Genomic DNA, 9,296 nt, shown 5'->3' on the forward strand with positions numbered 1-9,296 from the left:
CCTGTATGCTGAGCAAATAATCTGAGAAGCTGGGTTCTATGAAGAAAAACGTGGCATCAGGATTGGAGGAAGACTCATTAACAACCTGCGATATACAGATGATACTACCTTGCTTGGTGAACATGAAGAGGAATTGAAATATTTACTGATGAAGATCAAAGAGCACAGCCTTTGATATGGATTACATCTCAATATAAAGAAAACAAAATTTCTCACCATTGGACCAATAAACAACATTCTTATCAAAAAGATTGAAGTTGTCAAGGACTTCATTCTTCTTGGATCAACTATTAACACTCATGGAAGCAGCAGTCAAGAAATCAAAAGAGGTACCGCATTAGGCAAATCTGCTGCATAAGACCTTTTTAAAGTGTTGAAGAGCAAAGATGTCAGCTTGAGGAATAAGGTGCGCCTGACCCAAGCCACGATATTTTCAATAACCTTATATGCACGCAGAAGCTGGACATTGAATAAGGAAGACCATAGAAGAATTGATGCATTTGAGTTATGTTATTGGAGGAGAATATTGAAATTGCCATTGGCTGTCAAAAGAACAAACAGATCTGTGTTGGAAAATGTGCAGCCAGAGTGCTCCTTGAAGGCTAGGATGGTCAAACTTCATCTCTCATACTTCGGACACATTGTCAGGAGGGACCAGTCACTGGAAAAGGATATCCTGTTTGGTTAGGTGGAGGGTCAGAGAAAAAGAGGAAGACCCCCAGCAAGATGGATTGGCAAAAAGGCGGCATCAATGGGCTCAAGCATGGTAACAATTGTGAGGTTGGACCAGGACCGGACAGTGTTTCATTCTGTTGTGCATAGGGTCACTAAGAGTTGGCACCAACTCGATGGCACCTAACAATAACAACAACAAGAAACTGAGGCTCATTAACCTGTCCAAGGAGTCCTGGTGTGGCGCTATGGGTTAATGCGCTGGACTACAAAGTTGGTTTGACTCGCAAGGTCTCCAGTTCAAGCTCATCAGCCACTCCTTGGAAGCCCTATACAGGGTGGCTGTGGGTTGAAACTGACTCAACAGCACTAAACCATAAGAACCTGTTCAAGGGCGAACAACTGAAGTCCCTGGCATAACCACAAGAAGCCCAGTCCTCTGCTACCATTCCCACTTTTTTATTCAACTTTTTATTGTGAAGTAGCTGAAGGTTTACAGAGCGATCCCCACAATGCAGCCCCAGCTATCCCACTTCCTCCCCAGTTTCCCGTTTCCATTCCTCCTTCTTTCTTATGCCTTCCTGCCTTCTTAACCTTGTCCCTAGGCCAATGCTGCCCTTTTGATCTCTCAGAACAATGGTTGATTGTTCTGAGGAGCTTGTTCGCAGAGTAGATGCTCTGTTGTTTGGCTAAGGAGCCAGGGTCATGCAGTGAATTAAGCATTGGGCTGCTAATTGCAAGGTCGGTGGTTCAAACCCACCAGCAGCTCTTTGGGCCTTCTGCTCCTGAAAGATTCACTCTATACTCAGCAGCATGCAACGACTATGTGTTTTAAAGTAAATCACGGACATCTTGGCTTACTATCCTTAACTGCTTCAGAATACATTATGGAAGAACATTATCCTATGTAGCTAACATCTTAGCACAGCTAACAAGTTAGTAATTCCTTCATTTTGTTTGACATGAGGTCCAAGATCAAGTTGACCCCAGTGTATCCTTTAGCTGGTTTGTCTGGTGCAGGTTGTCAACCTCATGTCCCATCTGAGTGCTTGCCCAGACTGGTCTGTTTCTTACTGGTGACTTTTAGCTGCCTTTCTGCAAATTGGAAGCTACAGGCTTCGATGAAATTCAAGTGAAACATTTTTAAAGGGAACCATTCCCAGAAAGCCTTGTGTATTTCACATGGCATCCTGTCAGAAAACATGCAGTAGCTGATTAGTGATTCTACACAAGGGTTCCTCACCCAGGACACTATGAGCAATTGGACCCAATTGTTTTCGGGGGTGGAAGCCATCCTGTGCATGGTACGATGTTAAGAAGCTTCCCTGGCCTCCACTCACTAGATGTCAGTAGCAGCCTGTAATGGTTAAGGTTTTGTATCAACTTGACTAGGCCAGCATTTCCAGAGGCTTAGCGGTTGAGAGTCCTGGTGTGGTGCTGCAGGATAATGCACTGGACCACAATGTTGGTCATCGGTTCAAATCCACCAGTCACTCCTTGGAAATCCTATACAGGGACTACCTGAAGGCACCTAACAATAACAACAAACAATTGGGAGGACCCCTGGTGTGGCATTGTAGGGTTAGCACTTGACTGAGAACAATGAGGTTGGCAGTTCAAACCCACTGGCGGCTCCTCAGAAACCCTACACAGGGTCATCTTAAATCAGAACCGACTTGATGGCAACAAGTAGTTGAGATTTGCTTATTCCCATAGTGAACCTAATACAGGTATAGCCGCTCCAGCCAATCAATTGAAGGGATGCTTCCTTGGGGGTGTGGCCTGCTCCCAATATAATGGACACTCAGAAGGGACTCTCTCTCTCTCTCTCTTCCACTGGGGACCTGGGACTTTACAGTTGTAAGATAATAAACTTCTTTTTAAAGTATATACATATATGTTTCACTGGTTTTGCTTCTCTAGAAAACCTGGCCTAAGACACACCCCTTCCCTCAATTATGACAATCAAAAATATCTCCAGGCAGGGTCAAACGTCCCTGGGGAATGGAAAACCAAACAGTCTCCACTTGGATGTGTAAAGGATCCCTGATGGTGACCTGGTTTAAGCACAGGACTGCTAACCACAAGGTTGGTAGTTAGGCGCCACCAGTCACTCTGTGGGAGACAGAGATGAGGCTTGTCCCTTACTCCGAAACCCTACGGGGCGGTTCAACTTTGTCCCACAAGGTCACTACAAGACAGAAATGACTCGAGCACAGTGGGTTTGGATTTGGTTCAAATGTGAAGTTAGTCTCTGGCTGAATCTCCACTGTGCAGTTATTTTCCTTGGTTGGACTAGAAATTAAACTCGTATGGTGGTCATTTAAAAGGAAGTCAGGATCCTTGCCTGCACAAATAATATCACTGTGAGTTGCAAAATGATTCTTGAAAATGATCTCTCCATCTTCATTTGTTAGTAGGATAAGCACTGGACTGCTAACCGCAAGGGTGGTGGTTCAAACCCACCAGTCACTCCTTGGAAACCCTTATACAGAGTCGCTGAGTGCAACAACATTCTATTGGAAATTGAGCTTTCCCTCACCAGTAGGTACTGTTTGGTTCTCCTCAAATACAGTTCCTGCTGGAGAGGAAGAATAATGCTGGCTCCCTCCACCCTCTTTAATGATTCCAAGGCATCCCTTGATGGGAGTGAGGAACATTGTCTATACTGACAAATGCTCAAGTCATCCAATCTGTACTCATTTTAGCGAGAGAGAGGTTTTCTTTATTCAATTTTTCAAAATCAGGCACCCAGCCCTGTAGACAAGGGCAGCATGATGCGCCACATGGCCTGCCACAATGGTTTTCATACTTGTCTCCAAAAAGCCTGCCTCCAGTTCCAGTTCCCCATATACAATTCTATGGCATGCCCCATTTTCCCTCTCCCCAGAGAAGCCAGGGTAGTGGTTACAAATCGAGCTGCTAATGGTCAGCAGTTTGAAACTACCAGCTGTTCCGCGGGAGAAAAATGAGGCTTTCTGCTCCCATAAAGATTTACAGCCGTGGAAACGCTGTATAGGGTCTCTATGGGTCGAAACCGACTCCAGGCACATAACAACAGAGAAGTCAAAATGGCTTGCTCACTGTCTTACTGACTGTATTCTTATTTAAATTTCGTAGTCCTAGAACAGCCAGGTTACATATTTCTCCCTGTATGTAAATCAGCAATTGTTTTACAGCAAGCTCATGATTTCCTGAAGATGGACCACGCCCACAAGAGTTATTTCTCACAATGGGGTAAATGGGTAACATGCTTGTTAATCAAACGATCGAAAGTTCAAGTACACTCAGAGGCACTTTGGAAGAAAGGCTGGTGATCTACTTTTGGTAAACCAACCACTGCAAACTCTACGGAGCAGTTCTAGTTGACGGCATCTGATAACTGAGTTCCAAGTTCGGCATTTGTTTCATAGTTTCCTCATGTAGAAATGAGTGTCTTCTGGCCTTGAGTATCAATGGATTTTGTGGGTTAAAAGGATGTCAGTAGACTACAATCACTATTCTTGCCAATGCTCCAATACTACCAGGAAGACAAGCATTAACCCATCCCTGCCAGCTGGCCAGGAAGGCACGGGGTGTTTTAGGCCCTGGGGTCCTGCCAGCCACTCCCCGCCCCCAGCACTGGGCAGTGCCACTTCAGTCCATACACCTGGCCCAGGCTAGTGCTCTCAGGAGACAAACAGATGGGTGGTGAACCCATGTACCGAATAGACAGTCACTCACTTGGGCTACTCCTGGAACTTCACCCTGAGGGACAGCCCAACACCTAGTGACTGAGTGACAACAGAAAACAGGTACAACTGGCCTCCTGACCCTAAAGTGAATTCTCATATACCTAAAACCAAGACGGCAAAAGTAAGAATCCTGTAAGTTGGCTAGGTTCAAAAATACATATAATCAATACACAAAATCAGCCCTCAATATAGATCAATAATCTCTCTGTAAGCAAAGGGAAACCTAGAAAAGAAGGCGGCTCTCATAATGAAAAGACTAAATGCCTAGGAATCAAGTTAAGAAATCTATCAAGATATATATGAACGCTTTAAAATGCTCTAAGGAATGTAAGGAATGTTTGAATCAACAAGGTCCCACCCGGTGCTTAGAAAAGATTTATCCTTAAGATGTTCATTTGCCCCAAGTCTGTACACTAAATGCCTTCTCTATAAAACTGATGATCTGCTCTGTAAACCTTCACTCAACTCACAATATTGTTATTGTATTGTATTGTTAAGTGCAGTCAAGTCGGTTCCGACCCGTAGCGACCCTGTACATGGTTTCCGAGCCTGTAAATCTTTACGGGAGCAGAACACCTCATCTTTCTCCCGTGAAGTGGCTGGTAGTTTCAAACTGCTAGCCTTAAGGTTTGCAGCCTGATTCGTAACCACTACGCTACCAGAGCCCCTTTGAGTTTAAATTTTAAAAAAAGAGAAGAGAGAGAGAGATGATGGCAGAGGCAATGACGTAGCGAGAGAGAGCAGCAGAGGACTCTAGGCCCATGGACTGAGAAAGACAGTGTGCCCTTTGGACATTTAAACAAAATTATTTTTTAAATGTGGTATGTTGTTGTTGTTAAGTACTGTCGAGTTGGTTCCGACCCATAGCGACCCTGAACAGGGTTTCCGAGGCTGTAAATCTTTACGGGAGCAGAAAGCCTCACCTTTCTCCCACAGAGCAGCTGGTAATTTAGAACTGCTGATGTTGCAGTTCACAGTAGCCTTGTGGTTACGAATCGGGCTGCGAACGTTAAGGTCAGCGGTTCGAACGTTAAGGCTTTCTACTCCCGTAAAGATTTACACCTTTGGAAACCCTGTACAGGGTCGCTATGGGTCGGAACCGACTTGACAGCACTTAACAACAACAAATACTACCAAAGCTTCTAAAATGTGGTATGCATACATTAAAAAAAGGGGAGGGGGAGGATGGAGGTAAATACTGTTAGCTGATGGTGCATGGAGGGGGTTGTAAGCATTGCAATGGTTGATTGAATGTAAAACTGATAATCTGCTCTAGACCTTATTGCTCTAGACAATAAAAGTTAAAAAAAAAAAAAAATTCCCTCTGAATTTTTAGCTGTAGTGATTCTAAAGTTCTGCTCCAGCTGTCAAACTAGTAATGTACCCTAGATGTGGATTCACACATATGTACCAATGCAAGCTGACCAGCCACACACTCAGGGATGGTTGTTTCTAATCAGTAGACTAATTAAAAATACAAGCATTATGGATATACACTAATAACATGAATGAGTTGCAAAAACAAAAAACATTCTGAGGAGGAAAGGAGCTAAACTAGAGCCCACATTGTACCGATTCTATTTGTAAACACAGGGACAGGCGGGGTCATCTAGACAGAATGGGAACAAAGGTTGCCCCTGTGTGGGTGGGCTGGTGGGTTGGGGATTAAAGGACATGAGGGGACACTTGGGTGATGGAAATATTTCATATTGCAGCACCTTGAATTTACTTGATACGACTTTGCTATCCAATGTCTTAATTCCCACCAAGTGATTGGGTGTGGCTGTTGTTAAGTTTCATCGAGTTAGTTCTGATTCATAGAAACTCTTTACAGAGTTTCTGAGGAGCGGCTGGTGAGCTTGAACCACCAACCTTGCTGTTCAAACCAATTTTGCAGCCCAGCGCATTAACCCACAGCACCACATCAGGAGTCCTAACTGATTGGGTGGGACCATGCAAATAAGGTATACAGGACTCTAAGGCTGGGATTGGGTAGTTTTGCCATCCAGCTAGGTTTGAAAGGAGCCGTTTTAGAAGCAGGAAAGGAAGATCCCAGGACCATCAAGAAGGAAGAGTGTGAGATCTCTACCTAGAAAAGTAGCAACAACAGAGGTGATGGCAGAGGCAACGGCAGAGGTGGTGGCATGGAGACAGAGCAGCTGCAGGTTCTAGGCCCATGGACTGGGGCAGAGGCTTGGAGGCCACATGGCTGAGAAGCTGGAGATAAGAATGAGGCGTGCCTGCAGTCTGGCAGACAAGAGGCATTCCTGACTGGAGAACTGCTTCATCCTGAGTTGGCTTTGATCCCTGTTCACCTCCCTAATAAATCCTGTAATCATGAATGTTTCTGTGAGTTCTGGGTAACCATTGCAGTGGACGATCGAACCCAGATGTGAAGCAGAGAGGGCTGTGGGAGGGATGGTTGGTGTCAGAAGAGGATAAAGAAAGTTATAGGGTGGAAATATGTCTGACCTCTGCTTCATAAGAACCAGCCTTGGGCTAATTTGAGTTTGATTCTCTTTCACCCTTGAAGCCAGGGGAAGTTACACATGGTTCCCACATGGCTTGGTAGTGTAGTGGTTACGAATCGGGCTGCGAACCTTAAGGTCAGTGGTTCGAAACTACCAGCCGCTCTGCGGGAGAAAGATGAGGCTTTCTACTCCCGTAAAGATTTACACCCTCGGAAACCCTGTACAGAGTCGCTATGGGTCGGAACCGACTCAATGGCACTTAACAACGACTAACAACAACATATATATATATATATATATTTTTTTTTTTTTTTTTTTTAAATGTGGCTGTTTTTGGCAACTCCATGTGTGCAAGGTTAGAACTGTGCTCCATTGGGTTTGTTTTCCCCTTGGGGGTTTTAAATTTTTTATTTCAAAAGCTTGGATCGATTCAATATTCAGGTCATGGCAAAATCAGGACATGTATAAATTACCTTACACAGGTCGGAGGTTCAAGCTCATCAGCTATTCCTCATAAACCCTATACAGGGTCACTATGGGTCGGAACTGACAATAACAACAACATTAGAGTCCCAAAAGGTATCAAAAAACATAGTAAAACGAACACTTCCATTACAAGAAATATATGCTACAAATAATATAAAATTGGTTGGTTGATGGTGTGCCATGGAGTTGGTTCCAATTCATAGCGACCGTGTATAGGGTTTCCGAGGCTGGAAACCCTCATCTTTCTTCCGCGGAACAGCTGGCAGTTTTGAACTGCTGACCTTGAGGTTAGCTGCCTGACTCATAACCACTATGCTACCAGAGTTCATTAATATAAAATTAAAAGGAGAAAAAAGGTGATCTTGGTTCCCTAAGATATAGTTTTACTCTTTTTTTCTTTTTTTAAGTTTTATTGTGAATTATGTGATAGTTTACATGGGAGAACATTAGCTTTACATTCATTCTATCGTATTTCATTTTATTGCAATGATTACAATCCTCTCCATGCATCATCAAACAACCAAAGGGTACACCCCGTAAGTCCGCCTGCCCCTGACTGTCAGCACACAGCCCCTCTCCCTCCCTGAGTCCAGAGTCCCCAGCCGCTCCATCTTTCCACGTCATCATCTCTGCTTTTCTGGGTAGGGTTCCGCACTCCGATCCTCTCCCTTGATGGTCCCAGGGACCTCCACTCCTGGACTGTAAAATCAACCACTCCCCTCCTTTTGTCTACCTTTACATTTCCAACCCTCACAGTCAGTCCTGAGAGCAATTATTCACTACTGAACCACAAGAGTCTTGTCCCCATCTCCTTTCATCAACCCTGTCCAGACACATTGGAAACTACTCAGTGGAGATTCTACCTTCCCCCACATCCTCTGGATCTAGGTTCCCTCTTGAAAGCTTGTAAGCCAGTCATTTCTTGCCTTTGTAGGCCGCCATCTCCCTTTGGGTAGCAAATATCTAGGTTGCCCATTTCTGTCAACCCTGTGTATCGAGGGGGTGGGAATGATCCTCACTGTAAAGGTTTGTTCCCTCTTTTGAGCTACTACATTCATAAGTATAGGTCAACTTCATCAAATTTTTCAGATTTCTCTTTTTTTTTTCCTCTTCTTTCTTCTTTTAGTTGAGTTCTGATCATCCAGCCATTGAAGTCAGGTCAAGTGGTTATTATCTGCAAGTGTGGGTGTTCTTGTGTATATGCCCTCTCTTCTCATCAGCTGGACGCTTCACTCTCCACTCTAGTCCTCTGTGGCTATGTCACTGTCTCTGGGCCCAGGAGTCCCCAGGTCTTGCCATACTGCTAGCCAACCAGGTCTCCACCTGGGTTCACAGGAGTCTATTGAACGTGGTCGGACTTAGATCACAACTTCATTGCTGTTTTTCCCCCACTTCCTGTTTTACTCTTTTAACAAAAGGATTCATAGGCCCAGGCTATAGAGCCACAGATCGGGCACAGACCCTCCCATCTGGGGAATCTGATAATAAAATCAGCCCATGATGCCGCTCGGCCTCTGATACACCACACACAGCTAACACAATTAGAGCTCTGGAAACAGTAAATGGAAGAGTGATTTCCAGGGGTAATTTTAAAATAAGATGCACAGGCCATAGACAGTTTGCCTCAGTATGGCTTGGCTTGTAGTTATTCTTGTGATCGCTGCATCTCTGGCTCTTCCTGTAATTTGACTCCCTGACCTCCACTCCCACCGCTGCTGCCACTGCCTCGGTTCCCTTGGCTGAGATTTACTCAGCCCCCAGAGCCATACTGCTGCTGCTGCTGGTAGACCTCTTTGGGTTGGGCCACCTTGATTACACACTTGCTTCCACTAACAGTGTGAAACTTTTCCTCCAAAACCTTCTTCATAGTTCCTCTTCTTTGGTAGTGATGGGTACCCACTCATAGTGACCCTGTAATAGGGGTTCTAAGGAT

Source organism: Chrysochloris asiatica, unplaced genomic scaffold (assembly GCF_000296735.1).
Source record: "Chrysochloris asiatica unplaced genomic scaffold, ChrAsi1.0 scaffold00312, whole genome shotgun sequence".
NCBI classification, from domain to species: Eukaryota; Metazoa; Chordata; class Mammalia; order Afrosoricida; family Chrysochloridae; genus Chrysochloris; species Chrysochloris asiatica.